Source organism: Sciurus carolinensis, assembly GCF_902686445.1.
Source record: "Sciurus carolinensis chromosome 14 unlocalized genomic scaffold, mSciCar1.2 SUPER_6_x, whole genome shotgun sequence".
NCBI lineage: Eukaryota > Metazoa > Chordata > Mammalia > Rodentia > Sciuridae > Sciurus > Sciurus carolinensis.
In genome coordinates this window covers 3,297,722-3,319,786 of record NW_025920104.1, presented here as the reverse complement: position 1 = coordinate 3,319,786, position 22,065 = coordinate 3,297,722, and the positions used below count along the sequence as shown (strand labels likewise).

General features: G+C 33.4%; 1 pseudogene; it reads right to left on the bottom strand.

Annotated features, from left to right (window-relative positions):
- The window catches only part of LOC124973155 (coiled-coil domain-containing protein 138-like), an 84,259-nt pseudogene that overhangs the window by 42,607 nt on the left and 19,587 nt on the right, over positions 1–22,065 (bottom strand).

Genomic DNA, 22,065 nt, shown 5'->3' with positions numbered 1-22,065 from the left:
GAAAACTTGGAATGGACCTACCATTTGACCCAGCTATCCCACTCCTCGACCTATACCCAGAGGATTAAAATCAGCATACTACAGATATTCAGCCACATCAATGTTCATAGCTGCTCAATTCACAATAGCCAGACTGTGGAACCAACCTAGATGCCCTTCAATTGATGAATTGATAAAGAATCTGTGGTATATATATACAATGGAATATTACTCAGCTATAAAGAATAATAAAATTTCATCCATTTGCAGGCAAATGGATGAAAATGGAGAATATCATGTTAAGTGAGATAAGCCAATCTCAAAAATCCAAAAATGAATGATCTCGCTGATAAGTGGATGATGACACTTAATGGGGGCTGGGAGGGGGCCAAGAATGGAGGAAGGAGGGACTGTTTAGAGGGAAGAGAGAGGTGGTGGGAGGGGTGGGGGGATAAAAAAGTAACAGAATGAATCAAACATCATTACCCTATGTAAATGTATGAATATGTAAATGCTATGCTGTTGCTCCATGTACAAGCAACATGTATCCCATTTGTTTAAATAAAAATAATTAAAAAAAAACCTCTTTCCAAGTCTATACAACTAGCTTCATGCAGAGAAGAATTTCATCAATCAGACTGGCTAGAGTCTGTAAAACCTCTCAGACTTTTTCTGAGAGAGATGTCTTCTCTAGGCCTGTATACTTATATTGTCTTGAATTCCTCAGCCTTTCTTGTTTCTTCTCAGAAGCCCATAATTCTTCTGACTTCTATGTGCAAAAGTACACATCTCTGAAGCTCTAACATGGTATGGTATTCACCTGTTTTGTGCAGCTTCCAAACTATGCCATCATTTTCTTCAACAAGACAAAACCAATAGGCATGACAAGACATCAGTACTGTGAGCAACTTCCAGACAAGTGAAAACATTGGCTGCACAGTCCATTCTTTTGCTTCCATTCCAAAGGAGGAGCTGGGATATGGAAGTTTCTTCCCAGTTGCATTGTACTGTAGGGGGGGGCATGGAAATGTAAAATCACACAATTATTCCTATTCCATTTGATGGATTCCCTTTTTGACTGCACAATGACCTGTCTGCTACAGCATTTCAACTGGTCTCTGGAGTCCTCACAAACATGTCCTGGTCTACATATTATAGTTAACTTGGTGTTTCCCGGGGATTATGAGTGTTTGGATCTTACTAAACAACTTGATGCATAGTCCTACAACCACAATTTTGTAACCATTAGCTGTAATATATCTATTCTTGGCAGATTCTACTTCATGCTACTATATTTTTCCATTCTCAATTTCTTTGGAAATATCCCATTCATCTATTTTTTAATCACACAAGAAAATTAAGTTTTGTAAGGTATATCCAGTCTGATCATCTACCTAATTGACCACATTTAGTCCCCAGTGGATTTTTGCATTTTTAAGTATTAAACCCATCCTTAAATGATAATGGGTCACAACTGTGATAAAACACATAACCAAATGCGTCAGAAGGATCCAAAGGTTAATTTCTAAAGAGATTACTCTTTGGGCTATGGAGATAGCTCAGATGGTAGACTGCCTGCCTCCCAAGCACAAGGCCCTGAGTTTGATACCCAGTACCACAAAAAAAGAGATTACTCTTTGAAATTACTTTAAAGTTATAGTAGTATTCTTATAATAAGACTCACCAAAGTGGTTTATACTTTAATTCTCTTATTCTCATACCAAAGAAAAATTTTTTTAAAAAATGGTCATATTATTTTAAAATCAAAAATTATAAATGTTATGAATACTTATGTTGGCCATAAGTATTAATTTCACTAATTCATTAATTTGGTACTTTTTACCCTTTTCTTATTCTATTAATATTTAAGTTTTAAGATTGCTTTACCTTTATTAACATATTAATAAAGTGAAACAGTAGTTCAGATATAAGAATCCATGCTCAACAAAAATTGCAAATCCCAATTAAGTCAAGACAACCTAGATGCCCTTCAATTGATGAGTGCATAAAGAAAATGTGGTAAATATATATAATGGAATATTATTCAGCCATAAAGAATAATAGAATTATGGCATTTGCAGCCAAATGGATGAAAATGGAGAATATCATGCTAAGGGAGATAAGTCAATCTAGAACAACCAAAGGATGAATGATCTCACTGATAAGTGGATGATGACAGATAATGGGGGTTGGGGGAGAGGCAAGAATGGAGGAAGGAGGGGCTGTATAGAGGGAAAGAGGTGTTGGAAGGGTGGGGGTGAAGGAAAAAATAGCAGAATGAAACAAACACTATTACCCTATGTAAATGTATGATTACAAAAATGGTACACTTTTACTTCATGTAGAACCAGAGAAACAACATGTATCCCATTTGTTTTCAATAAAAATAAAAAAAAGAATATCTTTAAAGATGAAAAAGCAAATGCCAAGGTATGTTATAAATATTATATTCTTATGCCATTAAACTGATGTACAGTTATATATGATCCAGATTCCATTTTTTTAAAATTGCCAATTGTTAGCTTTAGTGTCTTATGACTGTGCCTTCATATCATCTAGTCCTACAAAATGGAATTTCTCTGCAGAACTTAAATACGTCAGGCCTTCCTACTTAGCATATATTCTAAGGTAAGGTTAGCATTGGCATAGGGGAATACTTGATGTAGGTGATAAAAATTCTATACAAAGCTTCATTTACCCCCCATCACTGCCATAACAATTTATCACAAACAATATTTAAACAACCCACTTATATTACAGTTCTGTAGGCTGGAAGTGTGATGTGGATCTCAGACCTCATTGATCATGATGATTATGATGTCTACAGAAACTATGTTCCTTTCTGGAAGTTGGAGATGATCCAGTTCCTTGCTTATTCAGGTTGTTGGCAGAATACAATGCTTTGAAGTGGTAGGACTGAGATCACCATATCTTGGCTAACTTGTAAAATAGGGGCAATTCCCAGCTTCTAGAAGTCACTCATGGACCTTCATTGTCAAAGACAGAAATAATGATAGGTTGACTCTTTGAATTCCACCTCTTTGTTTTCATTTTTGCTTTTTTTTTCATTCTTGCATTATAGTTGTATATATGATGGGATTTATTACATATTTGTGCACACACATAATAAAATAATATAATTTAGCCAATATCACTGATACTTCTGACTCTTCAATTTTTTCATGTATTTCTTATGGAATCTAACCATCAATCTCTAAATACATTTTATCCTATTTATAAATCATTAGTACCAATATTCAATTTAATATCTGTAATATAAGAAGTTCTTTCTTGGTAGTCATGGAGTGAGCTGACGGGCAAGTCAGGCTGCTTGCATCACAGAGGTAGCAGGTGGGCACCCAACTTGCCTGCCTTGCAGAGTCGGGCAGCAGGTAGCCAAACCGCCCAACCACCAGGCCAAATACAGATGCCACCACTGAACAACCCCATCCATCCACCACACCAAGGTTTGTCACCCTCAAGGAGTTAGCCAAAGACTTCTTTATAGGCTGGTCCAGGCATTTTTAATTACTACTAAGACCATGGCCATCATCATTGGAAGGCAACTCCCTTTCTGAGACACCTACAGGAGGCTAGAAGACCATTGACAAGACCCAGGAGCCAAGAAGAGAATGTATTGATAGACACAGGAGCAAATCAGAGCCACCAGGGAATATACCCCACCTGAATGACACCATCCATAGAAGGCAAACTCCCTAGTGGAGCACCACATAATCAAGTTCTTCAAACTTCAGGCTACTGATGGCTAAGATGTGAGTTATTGGAAATCTAGAGAAAATATTACTCAATAGAGGAAATCTGCAATATCCCAGAGTTTTACTACTAGAGGGGTACATACCTGAACAATATGAAAAAACAAGGGAAGAAAATGTCCCAAACAAACCTAGATGGTATAGCAATAATGTCCAATGACAGCATGGCAGAAGGAATGTCAGAAAGGGAGTTCAGATAGTACATAATCAAAACAATCAGAGAAGCAAATGAGGAGATGAAAGAGCAAATGCAGGCATTCAAGGATGAGATGAAAGGGCAAATGCAGTCATTGAATGATTGCACCAATCAACAGTTAAAAGAGCAAATACAGGGAGTAAAAGATCATTTCAATAAAGAGTTAGAGATATTAAAGAAAACAAACAGAAATCCTTAAAAGAAGGAAATAATAAACCAAATTTAAAAACTCCATAGAAAGCATAACCAATAGGATAGAATACCTGGAAGACAGAACCTCAGATATTAAAGACAAAATATTTAATCTTGAAATCAAAGTCGACCAAACAGAGAAGACAGTAGGAAATCATGAACAGAATCTACAAGAACTATGGGATACCATGAAATGGCCAAATATGAGAATTATTGGGATTGAGGAAGGCTTAGAGAAACAAACCAAAGGAATGAACAATCTATTCAATGAAATATCATAAAATTTCCCAAATCTGAAGAATGATATGTAAAATCAATTACAAGAGGCTTATAGGACTCCAAATACATAAAATTACAATAGACCCACACCAAGGCACATTATAATGAAAATACCTAACAATCAAAGACAGAATTTTAAAGACCACGAGAGAAAAGAATCAAATTACATTCAGGGGAAAACCAATATGGATATCAGCAGATTTTTCAATCCAGACCCTAAAAGATAAAAGGGCCTGGAACATTTTTCAAGCTCTGAAAGAGAATGGATGCCAACCAAGAAACACTGGACAGATCCTCCAAACAAAAACTGAACACAGAAACCATAGATCTCAAAAACGCAATCAATAATTTAGACTTAACAGACATTTAGAATATAGCATCCAACAAAGAGTGAATACACTTTCTTCTCAGCAGCCCATGGATCCTTCTCTAAAATAGACAATATATTATGCCACAAAGCTACTGTTAGCAAATACAAGAAGATAGAGATAGTACCTTTTATTCTATCAGATCATAATGGATTGAAATTAGAAAAAAAATGAGAGAGTAAAAAAGAGAAACTACTTGAGCACCCAGAAATCAAATAATATGCTATTGTATAATGAAAAGATAACAGAATACATCAGGAAGGAAATTAAAAAATTCATAGAGGTAAATGAGAACAAAGAAACAACATATCAAAATCTCTGGGACACTATGAAAGCAGTTCTTAGAGAAAAATTTATTTCATGGAGTGCATTCAATAAAAGAAGAAAAAAATCAACAAATAAATGACCTAACACTACGGCTCAATGCCCTAGAAAAAGAACAGAGCAACACCAAAAGTTGTAGAAGACAGGAAATAGTTAAAATCAGAGCTAAAGTCAATGAAATTAAAACAAGAAACAATAAAAAATATGACAAAATAAATAGTTGCTTCTTCAAAAAATGAACAAAATTGATTAACCCTTAGCCACACTTACAAAAAGAGAGAAAACCCAAATTACTAAAATTCAGAGAGAAAAAGGAAATATCACAACAGACACAATTGAAATACAAAACATAATTAGAAACTATTTTGAAAATCTATGCTCCAACAAAATAGAAAATCTCGAAGACATCAACAGGTTTCTAGAGACACATGAATTGCCTAAACTGAACCAGGAGGACATACACAATTTAAATAGACCAATTTCAAGTAATGAAATAGAAGAAGTCATCAAAAGCCTACCAACAAAGAAAAGTCTGGGACCAGATGGGTTCTCAGCCAAATTCTACAAAACCTTTAAAGAAGAGCTCATTCCAATACTTCTCAAAGTATTTCATGAAATACAAGAGGGAACCGTCCCAAACTCATTCTATGAAGCAAATATGACACTGATACCTAAACCAGACAGACACATCGAGGAAAGAATTTCAGACCAATATACTTAATGAACAATGATACAAAAATTCTCAACAAAATCTTAGCAAATAGCATACAAAAATATATTAAAAAGACAGTGCTCCATGATCAAGTGGGTTTTATCCCAGGGATGAAATGTTGATTCACCATCTGGAAATCAATAAATGTAATTCACCATATCAATAGACTTAATGTCAAGAATCACATGATTATTTTGATAGATGCAGAAAAATCTTTTGATAAATACAGCATACCTTCATGCTCAAAACACTGGAAAAAACTGGGATAGTGGGAACATTCCTTAACATTGTAAAGGCCACCTCTGCTAAGCCCATGGCAAATATCATTCTAAATGGTGAAAAACTGAAAGCATTCCCCCTAAAATCTGGAACAAGGCAGGGATGCCTTCACTTACCATTTCTATTCAACATTGTCCTTGAACGTCTAGCCAGAGCAATTAGACCAAGGAAATTAAAGGGATATGAATAGGAAAAGAAGAACTCAAACTATCCCCTATTTGCCGATGATATGATTGTATACTTAGAGGAACCAGGAAATTCCACCAGAAATCTTTTAGAACTCATAAGTGAATTCAGTAAAGTAGCGGGATATAAGATTAATGCTCATAAATTCATTGCATTTTTACACATAAGTGATGAATCTTCAGAAAGAGAAATTAGGAAAACTACCCCATTCACAATAGCTTCAAAAAAAATAAAATACTTGGGAATCAATATCACAAAAGATGTGAAAGACCTCTACAGTGAGAACTACACAACACTAAAGAAAGAAATTAAAGAAAACCTTAGAAGATGGAAAGATCTCCATTGTTCTTGGATAGGCAGAACTAATATTCTCAATATGGCCATACTACCAAAAGTGCTACACAGATTCAATGCAATTCCAATTAAAATTCCATTCACATATCTTACAGAAATAGAACAAGCAATCATGAAATTCATTTGGAAGAGTAAGAAACCCAGAACAGCTAAAGCAATCCTTAGCAGAAAGAGTGAAGAAAGTGGTACCCCAATACCAGACCTTCAACAATACTACAAAGCAATAGTAACAAAAATGGCATGGTATTGGCACCAAAGTAGATAGGTAGATCAATGGTACAGAATAGAATACATGGACAGAAACACAAATTAATACAATTTTCTCATTAGAAAAAGGTGCCAAAAATATGCAATGGAGAAAAAATAGCCTCTTCAACAAATGGTGATAGGAAAACTGGAAATCCATATGCAAAAGAATCAAACTAAGCCCCTGTCTCTTACCCTGCACAAAAATCAACTCAAAATGGATCAAGGACCTTGGAATCAGACCAGAGACCCTGTATCTTCTAGAAGAAAAAGTAGGACAAATCTTCAACTTGTTGGCTTAAGATCAGACTTCCTTAACAGGACTCCTGTAGCTCAAGAAATAAAAGCAAGAATCAATAACTGGGATGGATTCAAACTAAATAGCTTTCTCTCAGCAAAGGAAAATATCAGCAATACAAAGACAGAGTCTACAGAGTGGGAGAAATTCTTTGCCACTCACACTTCAGATAGAGCACTAATTTCCAGATTATATAGAGAAATCAAAGAACTCTACATGAATAATACAAATAACCCAATCAACAAATGGACTAAAGATATGAGAAGACACTACACAGAAGAAGATCTACAAGCAATCAACAAACATGTGAAAAAATGTTCAACATCCTTAGTAATAAGAGAAATGCAAATCAAACTACACTAACATTCCATCTCACCACAATTCAAATGGCGATTATCAAGAATACAAGCAACAATAGGTGTTGGAGAGAATGTGGGGAAAAAGGTACATTCATACATTGCTGGTGGGGCTGCAAATTAGTGCAGCCACTCTGGAAAGCAGCATGGAGATTCCTTAGAAAACTTGGAATGGAACCACGATTTGACTCAGCTATCCCACTTCTCAGCATATACCCAAAGGTCTTAAAATCAACATACTACAGATATTCAGCCACAACAATGTTCATAGCTGCTCAATTCACAATAACCAGATTGTGAAACCAACCAAGGTGCACCTCAATTGATGGATGGATAAAGAAATTGTGATATATGTATCACATATATATGTGTGTGTGTGTATATATATATATGTATATATAAAATACACACCATGGAATATTACTCAGCCATAAAGAATAATAAAATTATTGCATTTGCAGGCAAATGGATGCAGTTGGAGAATATCATAAGTGAGATAAGCCAATCTCAAAAAACCAAAGGATTAATGATCTCCCTTATAAGTGGATGATGACACACATAGGGTATGGGAAGGGGGCAGGAATGGTGGAAAGAGGACCTGTATAGAGGGATAAGAGGTGTGGGAGGGGTGGGAAGGAGAAAAAAATAACAATGAATCAAAAACTATTACCCTAGGTAAATATGTGACTACACTAATGGTACGCCTCTAATTCATGTACAGAGAAACAAGATGTATCCCATTTGTTTACAATAAAATGAATTTAAAAATGTGCTTTCTCCTTGATTTTAGAATCCTCTTGAAAAATAAATATTTTTAGCCCTTCATGCCTAAAGACCAAGTAGGTTCTAGTAGGTTCTGAATCCTAAAAGTATGGATAGGAGTAATTGTCCACACCACTGAATATTTATAATTCTAATATATAATTATTTCACTACTAATGTCTTGCCTCTATTTTTGAAAAGATAGATTCCTATCACATTAAGAAAAATATAAGTGTGAATTAGTTTGATAGGGTCAAAAATGAAACTTTTTGAAGTGAATATTAGTGTGTTCATTTTTCTATCAAAAATACTTTCAATATTTTTCACTTATAAGATATCCAAGACTTTTCCTTATTTTTCATATCCACTGAACCATACATTTCAAATTTAAAAAAAAAAACCTTTACACAATTTTCTTGAATATATTTTGCTGAGAAGATTTGAGTAATGACTTTTCACCATCCATACCAGATTCTTCATGTTTTACTTTGCTAAGGAGATGGTGTGAAATCCAGTCCATGAAGACCATTAGAAGTTCATATACTTGCCCATTAAGTGATATCTATATGTCAAAAATTAAATCAAACAGTTATGTCAATTTATAATCTCACCAAAGTTATAGAAGAATTTACCTAATGTGTTTTTACCATATTTTAGATATTTTTTAAAGGGCAGAGCTTCTCCAAACAAGCAAAAAAAATTCCAAATCAGATATGGCCAAATAATATTGAAAATATTAATGCTGGCTAAGATAAGCAAGAAACTCATAAAAATGAAGGTAAAAGAAATGAACTTTATTAACAAAATAAGGAATTTTCATGAAAGTTCTTGATTGCAGTTTGATAAGACAGAAAAGTAAAATTGGCTTTAACTCTACCGTATAAATCATCATATATCTAAGAGACTGACAAATCTGAAGGTTTCCAAAGGTAAAAAAATTCCAATATGAGAATTCATATTTTCTTTTTTCCAAAAAAGTTACTGTCTTTATACTATAAATTCTATTAATATGATATGCAAAATTATAAATTCAGTATTAACAATAAGATCTTATGATTTGAGTTACTGTACCCGAAACACTGCTAGAATATTTTGGTTTTTGCAAATAAAAATGTATTGCAATATTCTAGAGATAGTATCTTTAAAGGAATACCAAAAGAATGTTTGCTAAATGAAAGAAAAAGACTAGAGGACAATATAATTTTTTCTCTGAAGAAATTTTTAGTCACATGATACCTTTTAGATGTTTTAGAAACTGGTACTTTTTCTTGTTTTACACTTTTCATTTCATGAGCAGCATGGGAATATTCTTTCAATCTGTGTCATAAATTCATAATTCCTCTGCAATAGTATATCTCCATATATTAAAGAATGATTGTATGAAAATTAAAAAAATCTAAATGTAATTATGTTCAGGAGCAGACAATCTACCTAGAAGTTATCCAGAAGAACTTGATCTCTCTTAGCCTGAAGTTCCATCTTCCTGTTTTCTTCACTTACTTCATTTAACTAGGGAGGAAAAAGTCAAATACTTCAAATATAAAACTCAAACATTTTCATATCAAAGTTTCTCAATCTGGTCTACTTAAGCAATCAATGTAGCAAAATAGAGGCAGCATTCATGATTAAGTAGGTCACAGCTAAATATCACCATATTCTCCTAAACATTAGTAGTGTCCAGGAAAGTTTACTTCATTCAATGAAACTTTGCAAGATCCCTAACATCTTAAAGACACTCATTGTAGTGAGAAATGTTTTCAAGTAAAATTTCTATTGAACAACTAATATATATATATATATATGTGTGTGTGTGTGTGTGTGTGTGTGTGTGTGTACAAATCTTAAGTGTGCAGTACCATTAGTAACCAGATTGTAACATGTATCTAATAAATGGGAAGAACTGACATGTATATAACAATGAGTCTTTCATTCATGAACATAACATATCCTTCCATTTAGGTTTTTTTTTTTTTTTTTGTACTGGGGACTGAACCCAGGGCCTCCAGGCAAGCACTCTACCAACTGAGCTATAACCCCAGGCCTGTGTGTATATTCTTAAGAGACTGGTCCCATTTTTTTTTTCTTCTTATAATGTCAAGATTTAGATTCAAGGCTGTTGAAATTGTCTCTTCTTATTCTAGGTTGAAGATAAGTGACATTTCTTCCTTAAAAGCCAAACTTTGGTTTTACAGCTTTTAAATTTTTCCCTCTAACCTACATCTAAAGTTTCCAGCAGCTTTAATATAGTGTGCCTATGTATGATTTCTTTAAAATTTATCCTTGTCAGTAGTAAAAGTTTTTTGAATCGTTCACCAGTTTTGGAAAATTCTGGGCTATCATATTTAGCTTTTGTCCTATTCTCTTATTCCTCTCTTCCTGGAATTCTCATATGTTAAACTTAACTATGTCCCACATATGTCTATTCAAATTTTATATTCTTTCTTTACTTAATGCTTCAGTTTGAAGTCTTTTTGTGAAAGAGTTCCTGTTCCCTAATCCTATGTACTGCTGTGTCTCATCTATTAGGTGTGTAATTAGTTAAATAATAAGATTTAAAGACAGAAATCAGTGTCTAAAATTTAATCATTTCAGCTTATCTGGATTTTTTCTTTCACTTATTTTTAATGTAGGAATGTAGTAACTACAAAAAAATTTGAAATTTTAAGAAAATTTCAGAGTTGGGCACAGTGGTAATCCCAGCTCACTCAGAAGGCTGAGACAAGCGGATCATGAATTTCAGGCTCATCTGGGAAACAGGAAGACCCTGTTGTAAAGAATAAAGAAAAAATTTCAAATTTTCAAACATCTAACTTGCTTTCCAATATAGAAGAAAAGGATACAATAGCAGTTTAAGACTATTTTATTTATATTTGTGTTTCAAAATTAACATAAATCCAATCAAAATTTTCTCTAGCCAAAATGTTCTATTAACTTATTCATTGTATAAAAATATAGTTTTAGAAGGTCTTATTACCTAAAATATATTAAAATATTTTAAGCTATCATTTCATTCTTTTAATGCATCAAAAGGATTTTAGTTTCTTGCTTACATTATTCCCTTTCTTAAGAATTTCACTTATGTATTCAACTTCTGCATCATGTTGCTAAGAAGGAAAAAATACAATCTAATAATCAGATAAGGAAAACATATCACTAATGCCACTGAATATAGATTAACTAAATTAGAATACATTCGGTCACAAAAAAATGTTAAGCAGTTAATTTAAGCATAGATGACTATTCTGGCAAATAATTTATAAAAACTGTAAAATAAACCAAATTAACAGTAAGACATCAAACATTTGTGAAAGACCCAAACATATCATATAAATTAAGTAGAAATAAGTCTATTTTTTGATTCTGCTAAGAGAAATTCACCCAAAGTCATCAATGTATTTCTTATTCATATCAAGGAATAATAAAACAACAAATGTATTTGTGATTTTTTTTTTCAGGAGAGTAACAGGCAATTCATAGCTTTATAGATTAACATGTAAATTTTAGCTAGTGTGTTACCATAAAGTAGCTAAAATTTTGTCAGTTTTACATTTCAAACAGTGTTAAATACATAATTTATTTGAGCCCTATTTCTCTCCTGAATCAGTTTCAGAAATGATAAAAATCAACTTCCCTCTAATTAAATTTAAATAGGATAAAATGTTTTAGGTTTAAGATATAAAATTCTTTCATTTATTCATAAAATATCAAAACAATCAAGTATCTACAGCAAATCAAGAAAATAAATTTCCTAAGTAATTACAAAAATATGATTAAAATAAAGCAGTTTGTTTATAATTAGTAAGAATAGTAGAGAAATCTAAAGAAACAAGAATAAAATTAGCATGGAGAGATCTGATAATTTAAACATTCTTTCCTTAGCCCTATGAAAAAATCCAATGTGAAAAAATTACTCTCATGTAATTTTATTACTATATTAAATGATCCCTTAAATAACTGAAGATACAGTCATAGGTAGTGACTTCTAAAACTACTTTAATATTTCTATTATCTAATTTTTCCACATCCAAAAGGTACTAAAGACATATAAGATATGACAGGGTTAACCCACTAGACTCTTCTTTTCCTACTGATATCCACTAAAAACCCTAGAGAAAACAGAAAACAGCTACCTGATGGCTGTGAAAACTGAAGAAGAGTCAGGAATTAGAGAAGGGGGTAAAAATTTGGAGAAACAACATCAAAGGGATGCAGTTTCCTGTTTTGTTGTTGTTTTTCTTCTTTTTCTCTCAAACTTCTGCCCCAGGGTGGAACCCTGAATGGAAGTGGAGCTTTCTACTTTCCTAAGAGCTCTGAGATAAAGACAGTCAAAGAAACCAGGAAGATGGTACCATGTAATCTGAATAGTGGGGAGAATATTGGAGAAGAAATCTCAAAGCATCCTCTCACTTTGGTGTACATGAAGATGTACAAATTGTGTTCATCTCCCAGTATTCCAGACACAGGACAAACCAAACACAGCAGGGAAAAGGCTTGAAGAACTGAAGTAAGATTTTAAACTGTTACCAAGTCTCAAACTATCCTCTAAGTGGCATATGCACGAGAGAATTACGAAGAAAAACTGCAAAGGTTCTGAAAACCAAACTGAAATGACAACCATAGCCTACAGAAGGTCAGAAAGAGCTAAGGCCTTAATGTCACTGGGCTGAATAAATGCTTTAAATAAACAATATTCTTCAGAGAATTCTAAAAGTCACAGAATCTATACAATATGTTTCAAATACAATCCAAATATCACTGGACATGCAAAGACCCAAGAAATGTAGTGAAGTTTCAAGAAAAAATGCAATCAACAGATGCCAATCCTGAGATGACCCAGATGTTGGATTTTTAAGTATGTTCTATGAGGTAAATGTAAATGTAAAGACAGAAATTGTTATGAGAAAAATTAAAGAAAATAATTGGCAGTTTTAGAACTTCAAAATGTCAGAAATAATCACTAAATGGGCTTGATTTAGTCAGGTATTTCACTGCTCTGATCAAAAGACCTGACAAGAACAATTTCAGCCAAAATGTATTTGGGTCTCATGATTTCAGAGGTCTCAGTCCATAGTTGGCTGACTCCTTTGCTCTGGGCCTGAGGTGAGGAAGAGCATCATGGTGGAAAGGAGTGGCAGAGGAAAGCATCTCTGCACATGATACCAGGAAGCAAAGAAAGAACAAAACCAACTACCTACCTTCTCCAGCCATACCCTGTCTATAGTTACCACTCAGTTAAAAACTATCAATGGATTAAGATGCTGATTAAGTTAATGCTTTTGCAACTCAATGATTTCACCTCTAAATTTTCTTACACTGTCAGACATGAGTTTTTAGGAGACACCTCATATTTAAACCATAACATTGTTCAATAGCAACATGGAGATGAAAAAAGAAAACAGTGAACTAAAAGACATACTAACAGAAATTATCCAGCACAAAGAACACAAAAGATAAAAAATGAGGAAAAGTGAACATAGTCTCAGAAATCTTCTGGCTAACAGTAAAAGGACTAACATTTGAGTCTGGAGACACAGACAAGAGAAGAGAATTGAAGTATAAAAAATTTGAAGAAATAGTTGCTGCAAATTTCCCAAATGTGGCAAAAGACATAAATTCACAAATTCAAGAAAAAAGATAAACCACAAATTGGATAAAGTCAAAGAAAAGCATGCCAAGTTAACATCATAAATGAGCTACTGCTAAAAATCACAAGTTAAAGAAAAAGCTTGAAATGAACCTATTTACAGAATATTCTGGAAAAGGCAGAACTAGCAACAGGAAATAGACCCATGGTTGTTTAAAGGCTAAGGATGGGAAAAGATATATTTGTAAAAGAATAAAATAAAATTTTCTGAATGCTGGAATTACATTTTATCTTGAGGATGGTGGCAATTACAAAATTAAAAGCATTTTCAAAACTAATATAAATATACAACAATGAATTTTACTGTGTAAATTACATGTATAAGAGATAAACTGTATGACACCAAGAGACATTGTACTATAAATACTAAGGAAAGATAAATTACACTAACTGTAGTTAGTATAATAGTTATCAACTTGTACTAACTATATAAAATTATTTCCAAAAGTATTTGAACCAAATATCATTGTTAGGAAACAATCAGGCAAATCTAGGATGCAATATATTCCTCAACACTGCTGACCTAGACTCCAAAGAAAAGTCCCAAGAACAATAAAAATAGTAATGGTTATCTACTCTAGATTCAAAGAAGTCTAAAATAATGCATAGAGTTTGTGTATGTCCTTGATTAGAAAACAACAAAATAAAACAAAAGTAATAAAAGTCATGTTGGAGACCAAATGGGAAAGTGAATGTGGACTATATATTAAATTTTATTTTTCAATTAGCATTAATTTTCTGATATATAATGCTATACAGAATGTACTGATTCTTAAGAGACACATGCCTAAGTATTTAGGGATACTATGTATTGATTTTTGCGAGCTAGTCTCAAATAGTTTATAAATAAGGTGTGTGTGGATCTGTGTGGGTGTGTGTGTGTGAGGAAAGGAGGGAGAAGGTTAAATGAGCAAATGTGACAAAATGTTAATTATTAAACAAACTAAGAAAAAAGAAGTTATATTACTCTAAAAATTGTGACTTTATAAGTACCTCCTTTAGAATTTGAAATCTCGTAAGAACCTCTTCAACACCTTTAATTTTATTTAAGGCATTTTTATGTCTGAAAAGCAGTTGTTCTCTTTCAACTAAACATAGCTTTTGAAGTTCTTCAGCAAAATTCTGTTGTGCTGCAGTTTAACACTGTATCAAAATACCAGATATGAATGACTTTTAAAAAGTAATTTGCAGATTTTGTGAATGTTCATGTTTTTCACTGACACTGGTTTAACCAAGTGATGATTGAAAATCGATTGGTACATAAAATAGGGATTATAGTAGTTGCTACAAGTGGTCCATTATTTTACCTATATCCTCCACTCCCTTACTTTTTTGTTCTTCTATCACCAAGGGCTGAAAGACTCCAGGCCTGGGTTAACAAACTTACCATCTTCCCTGTTCTGAGGATAAAAACCACAGATTAAAAACCATCACAGAACAATCACAAACCATGTAAAGTGATATATTTTGAGTTCATGGTCTCAATTCTCTATTAAGTTATCAATGCTATTCAGAAAACTTGCTACATTTTCATGGTCATCTCTTTATTCTGTTCTCCATGTGTCTATTTCAAACCATTTTACTCTTTCCTAATTTTAAACACACCTTGGAACATTGTCTGTGGATGGCATGGTAAATTCATAGGGAAGACCACAGAAGGAAACATCAGTTTCATGCCCTTCTCTTCTGCACAGATAGGTTCAGGATCTCATTGCCTTAAGTCCCTTTGTGAAGACTGTTCTGATTATCTCTAAACATTTTCAATCTCTCTTTTCACATCTGAAATATTTTGCTCCTTCCCATATTACCTCCCCAACCAAACCTCCTAAAACATTGTCTATATTTGCTGAACCTTCTTTACCTCCAAGTCATTCCTTAATTCATTTTTAATCTGGTTTCAGCCCACACTGCCCTACTAAAATGACTTACTTGTTATGAAATTTAAAGAAAACTTCTCAGATCTTATTTTACTGAATCTCTCAGCAGCATGTTATATGACTATCTCTTTCCTTCAACTTAAAATACTTCAATGTCTTCTATGATATCATGTTCTCCTGGCTTTCTACCACCTTCTCTGGTCATGGCTTCTCAGTCTCCACCATCCTGTAACTACTATGATTGTTCAGGATTTGGGTTTAAGTTATTTTTCTTCTCATTCTTCACACTCTCTGCTTGATTATATCCATTCAATGGCTAAAATTACCATATGTTTCCAACATGCAACTGTTCAGATAATAGTCTCAAGTGCCAAACTCAAGTCTAAACAGCCTATTTAACATCTCTACCTGTATACTTTCAGGTAGCACAAAATAAGCATGTCCAAATCTGAATTCAGCTAGACATCACAGAAATATATAAAGCAAAAGCCACAATAAGACCCAGAAAAATAAAGGATGTGTTTCTCAAAAACAGAAAAATAACTGATGGAAAAGACATGGGGAAAATGGAAGCCTTGTATACTGCCTAGTGGAAATGAAAACAGTCTGCCAGTTCCTCAAAGTTAAACACAGTTATCCTATGACTCAGCCATTCCACTGTAGGTATACACCCAAAAGAAATGGAGTACATGTCCACACAAAACATAAATAAAAACATTCATAGCAGCATTACTCATGATAGCCAAATAGTGGAAAAAACTCAAATGTTCAGAAATTAATGAGTCAAATAAAATGTGTTTATATCTATATAATGGAATATTACTTAGCAATAAAAAGCATGTGCTAGGCAGGCATCAGGGAGCATAGATGTAATTATAGCTACTCAGAAAGCTGAGGCAGAAGGATTGTAAATTCAAAGTCAACCTGGCAACTTTGCAAGAACTTGCCTTGAAGTAAAAATAAGCAAGTTGGGAATGTAGCTCAGTGATGTAACTCCTCTGGGTTCAATCCTCCAGTATTAAAAGGAAAAGATTAAAAAGCATTGGGCTGATACATGGTATAACATGAATGAACCTTAAAATTAGGTTCATGCTAAGAAGTCAGTTATTTTAAAAGCTCACATGAGTCCAGTATTATCAACAGTTCAGAATAGACAAACATATAGAAACAAAATAGATTAGTGGTTGCCTAGGGCTGAAGGGATTTTGGAGAACATGAAGAATAACCTCTAATGTGTTGGGGTTTCTTTTTGGGATAATGAAATATATAAAATTGGTTACAGTGACAACAGTACAACTGTGAATATAATAAAAATAATTTAAATATATACTCTAAGTCAGCTTGGGACCCACGGTGATTCTAGCTGCTGCTGCACACTCCCACTGAACTGCCACCTGCTCGCTCATCTCAGTTGCAGTTTGCCAATAGCTCCCAGAAAAATGCAATGCAGACACAAGGTCTCATGCAAGAGACTTTATTATGGGATGACTAGCACATCCACTCCAGGGTGAAAAGAAAGAAAAAAAGAGAAAGATGGCATGTAGCTTCTCCCAGGTATTGGAATCTCCCAGGCTGGAAGGAACCAATAGCAGAGGAGAATACTGCAAGTTGACTGATGAACCAATAGCTATCTAGCATGTTATGATGTAATGTGGGAAGCAGGAAAATGGTGGCAGTGTAAGCCGGAAATTCCTGTAGCATAAGAGTCAGGCAGAGCACAGATTGACAGGTGGTTGGGAGGCAGGGTATCGGCTTTATATTATATATACTAAAAATTAATTTTTAAGTTATGAGTTAAAAAGGAATAAACTAATCTCTTCTTCCTCCAGTTTTCTGTATAAGCAAAAAGCAGCATGATTTATCCAACTGTCCAAAAACTAAACTTGCCTTTTGCCCTTGATAAAACTTCTAGCATATCTCCTACATCCAAGCAATCTCTAAGTCCTATTTAACCCACCTTTTAAGTATCTCTGGAATCCAACCCCTTCTCTGTATACTTGAGGTCCCCAGCCTAATACAAGACACTTCAGACTATTAATATTATTTCACACCAACTTCTCTAACCTCTCACACTGGTGATGTTAAACACTAACATATTTGGATGCTGACTGTCCCCCAAAGGTCCATGTATTAAAGGCATGGTTCACAGAATTACACTAAGTAGGAGGTTGTGAAATCTTTATAAGCTGGGTCCTAAAGAAAGATCTTTAGGTTACTGGGTATGTGCCACTGAAGGGGATAATGGGACCCAGATGCCTCTGTCCTTTGATTTCTGGCCATGAGGTAAGCAGTGTTTTTTACCCCATGTTCCTTCCATATGTACTGCCTTGCTACACACCCAAAGCATAGGAGTCAATCAATCATGAACTGAAATTTCTAAAACTATGAGCCAAAATAAACTTTTTCCCTTTATAAGTTGATTATCTCTGGTATTTTGTAACAGTGATAGAACACTAACACATAGATGACCCCCAAATTAGATAATCACCCACTATCTACTTTCTAATAGCCAGGTTAATATGTTTTACTACCAAACCTGACTTATTTCAAACATAAATGTTGCTCTTTTTCCTGAAATGCATTCTTTCTTCACAATGCACAAGCCAGAAACATGAGAATCAACTTACTTACTTTAGTCTTCCTATACTTCATTGAATTCATCATGCCAAGTCCAGAATATTTTATCTCTACAATAACCTTTATTCTATTCCTCTGATACCACCCCAGTCCAAGTCACCCTTATTTCTTACCTGGGATCCTGCAGTAGAATGCTCTATTCTCTCAATTTATGCCCCTGTCCCTCTCTAAGACATTTATGTAAATTAAATTTTGCAACATTAAATTTTGCAACTTTCATGCTTTAAAAACCTTCAGAGCTACCTACTACATTTTTTTAAATAAATACATTAACTCACCATGCCTCAGGAACTTCTCATACTGGAATTTCTCAGTGTAGAATCTAAATCTTTCACTGGGATAACCTCTACTCATTTTTCAGGATTTAACTTAAATGTTAATTTCTCAGAAAAATCTTACCTCAATCTCCTCCAATCTCAATCAAAATCTCTCCCATCAGGTATTTACAGTATACATCTATTATTCCTTCATTTAAGTTTATAAAGTTATAATTATATGGGTACACATGACTTCTTCTAATAAGCTACATGTAGCAAGAGGCATATGTTTTCCTCAACAAAAATGTATATTAATAGGTACTCCAATATTTACTGAATACATTAAATTAATAGTGTAACAAAAATGAATATGCTTGGAGGCCACCAATTCCACTTCAAAGCATCTCTGAGTATGTTGAATAGACTACAAGCTGACAAAATTTATAGCCAAGAAATTATCACTGAAATTAAATGGTGACAAACATGATCAAGAACTACTGTAGGGATGTGACCCCTTAAATATTGGGATGAATGTGGGAAGATGATGACTAGTGGGCAACAGAACAAGACTGGAATGGTGACAACATGAGGAAAAATACTGTCAAGTTAGAAGCCTTGAATGAGTATGAATAATGGCTGTTCAGAGATATCCAGATATCCTCTCTAAAGGTGCCTGTTTGGTGCCTATTCTACTATGGCATAAAAATTGGATCACATATATGTTCCTATTAAACTTTTGTCAAAAAACTCTTAATAGTAAAAGCAAAAAAAGTACATGCTTAATAACAACTCTTAACACTTCAAGGCAAATTTTGAAGTCAGTCTAAAGATGAAAGTAATCAGATTAATCTCTTGTACTTTTAAAAATATTTCTTTATTGTTTACTATAGATGATCTATCCTTGCAACCTTGCTTCTTTTTTATTCTATTGAGTATTATCAAAAGTCTTTCTACTGTCACTTCTTTGATTAAAATAAACCTATAAAACAGCTATCCTCAGTTTTCACTATTTTATTTCCCAGACAGGAAGCTAAATTCACAATATGACAATCACTCCTTTCCAAACAATACTCATCTCTTAATTCCTTGTACCTGGATTGACCTTTCCATTGTTCTCCTATCTAAATTCTACCTCTGGGTCAAGGACCAGATTTTGTCTTTGTCTAATTTTTTTCCTAGTGATTCAGGTTAAGAAAAACTTTTTTTCTGAAATGCTACTTTATTACAACATGAATTAATTTATTACAACATGAATTAATTAATGAACAACTGGTTTTTAAAATGTTTTCAGTATTTCAAGTGTATATAATGTTTCCAATGAAAAAAAGAGCAAACAAACTATTACATGTGTTTCTTTCTGTACTCCTAGTGGAAATGTGATAAATATACAAATTATACCCTTTAGAAACAAACACCAAAGAAAAGATAGACTGCAACAAGGTTCAAAAATACATTTTAGAGTTGACAAGGAAACGTCTTACTATGTAATACTTAAAACAATGAATCTCAAATACCTAGTTCAAAAAGCACACTTTACCTGCAGATTTGCTTCAGAAGAATTGGATGGGATGAGGATGAACATAGAACATAAGATAATCTGAAGTCTAATACACATGCCCACAGAAAAAAATCACTACCAATATTTTTCTTTCATTCTCTATATTTTCTCACTCAACAGTTCCTGCAAATTGAGTTTGCTCCCTTCTGATCTTGCCTTAACCCAATTATCTTTACTAATTAAAATTTTATTCAAATTTTGCAAATACTTAGTGCCTAGAATATAAATATTTCTGAATTCTCAAATCAGTATTTAGATCTTACCTGCAGTTTCAGATGTATTTGAAATAACTCATCATATACCTGATTTATCTGATGTGGAAGTAAAGTCTGCTTCTTTGACAATTTGGATTTTGGATAGCTGGCACTTTTCAAAGAAGAGTCAGTGACATTGCATCATTCAGTCTGAGGTCTTGATGAGGCCCTATCTGTTGGCAGGTCAAATGCAAAGTAAACAAAATTTTAATTATAAACTTTATTATATCTCCAAATAGTCTCAGAGTAACCTTCAAGAAAATTATTTTAACTATAAAATTACAGTATTGTGAAAAATTTCAGAAAAGAATGTTATAGCAAATACAGTAAAATGTTAATATTTAGAAAACTTGGGTTAAAAGTATACAGGAATCCTTCATGCAACTTTTCTCTAAGTATGGAATTATTTCAGATTTAATTATTTTAAAATGCATGAGAACACTATGTATTAACTGCCTAGAATATGAAATGGAATATCACTTCAGGAGCTTAACACATACTTCTCAGTACCCAAACTAACAAGAAGTCTAAATACAATGTTAATTATTGCCTTATTTTTCTTTTTAATTTCTATCACTTATATCTAAAAAGTCCTTATTTATGAGGCAGTAAAAACCTCTACAGCAAAAATTATAAAATGCTTAAGAAACTGAAGAGACTAGAAGATAAAGATGAAAAGACATCCCATGTTCATATACTAGGAGAATTAACATTGTTAAAATGGCCAAACTATCAAAAGGCAATCTACAAATTCAATGCAATTCCCATCAAAATATCAATGACATTCTTCACAGAATTAGGGAAAAAAATCCTAAAATTCAGAAGAAAGCATAAAAGACCCAAAGTTGCCAAAGCAATCCTGAGGAAAAATTATAGAGCAAGGCTAGAGGCAGCATGGTTCCTGATTTCAAATATGCTAGAATGCATTTCGATGGTAATAAAAATATCATGGTATTGACATAAAAAAGAAATACAAAAATCAATGGAATTAGAGGACTCAGAAATAAACTCATGCCTCTATAGTTATCTGACTCTTGACAAAGTTGCCAAGAACACATTGGAAAGAAGATAACCTCTTCAACAAATGATACTGGGAAAATTGGATATTCAAATGTAGACAATTGAAACTAGACCCCTATGTCTCACCCTGTACATAAATCAACTCAAAATAAATCCTAATAGTTCAGGAAATGGTAGCAAGAATTGACAAATGGGATTACACCAAATTTTAAACCTTCCACACAGCAAAAGAAAGAGTTAAGAAAGATCCTACAGAATGGCAGAAAGTATTTGCCAACTATTCATCTGAAAGAAGATTAACATCCAGAATTATAAACACAAAAAAGTTATCAACAGAAGAGCAAGTAATCCAACCAATAAATGGGCAAAGAGCCTGCACAGACACTTCTCAAAAGCAAGTATAAATGGTCAATAAATATGTGAAAAGTGCTCAACATCTTTGGCCATCAGGGAAATATAAATCAAAACTGCACTGAGATTCCACCCCGCTAGTCAAAACAGCTAGTCAAAAAAC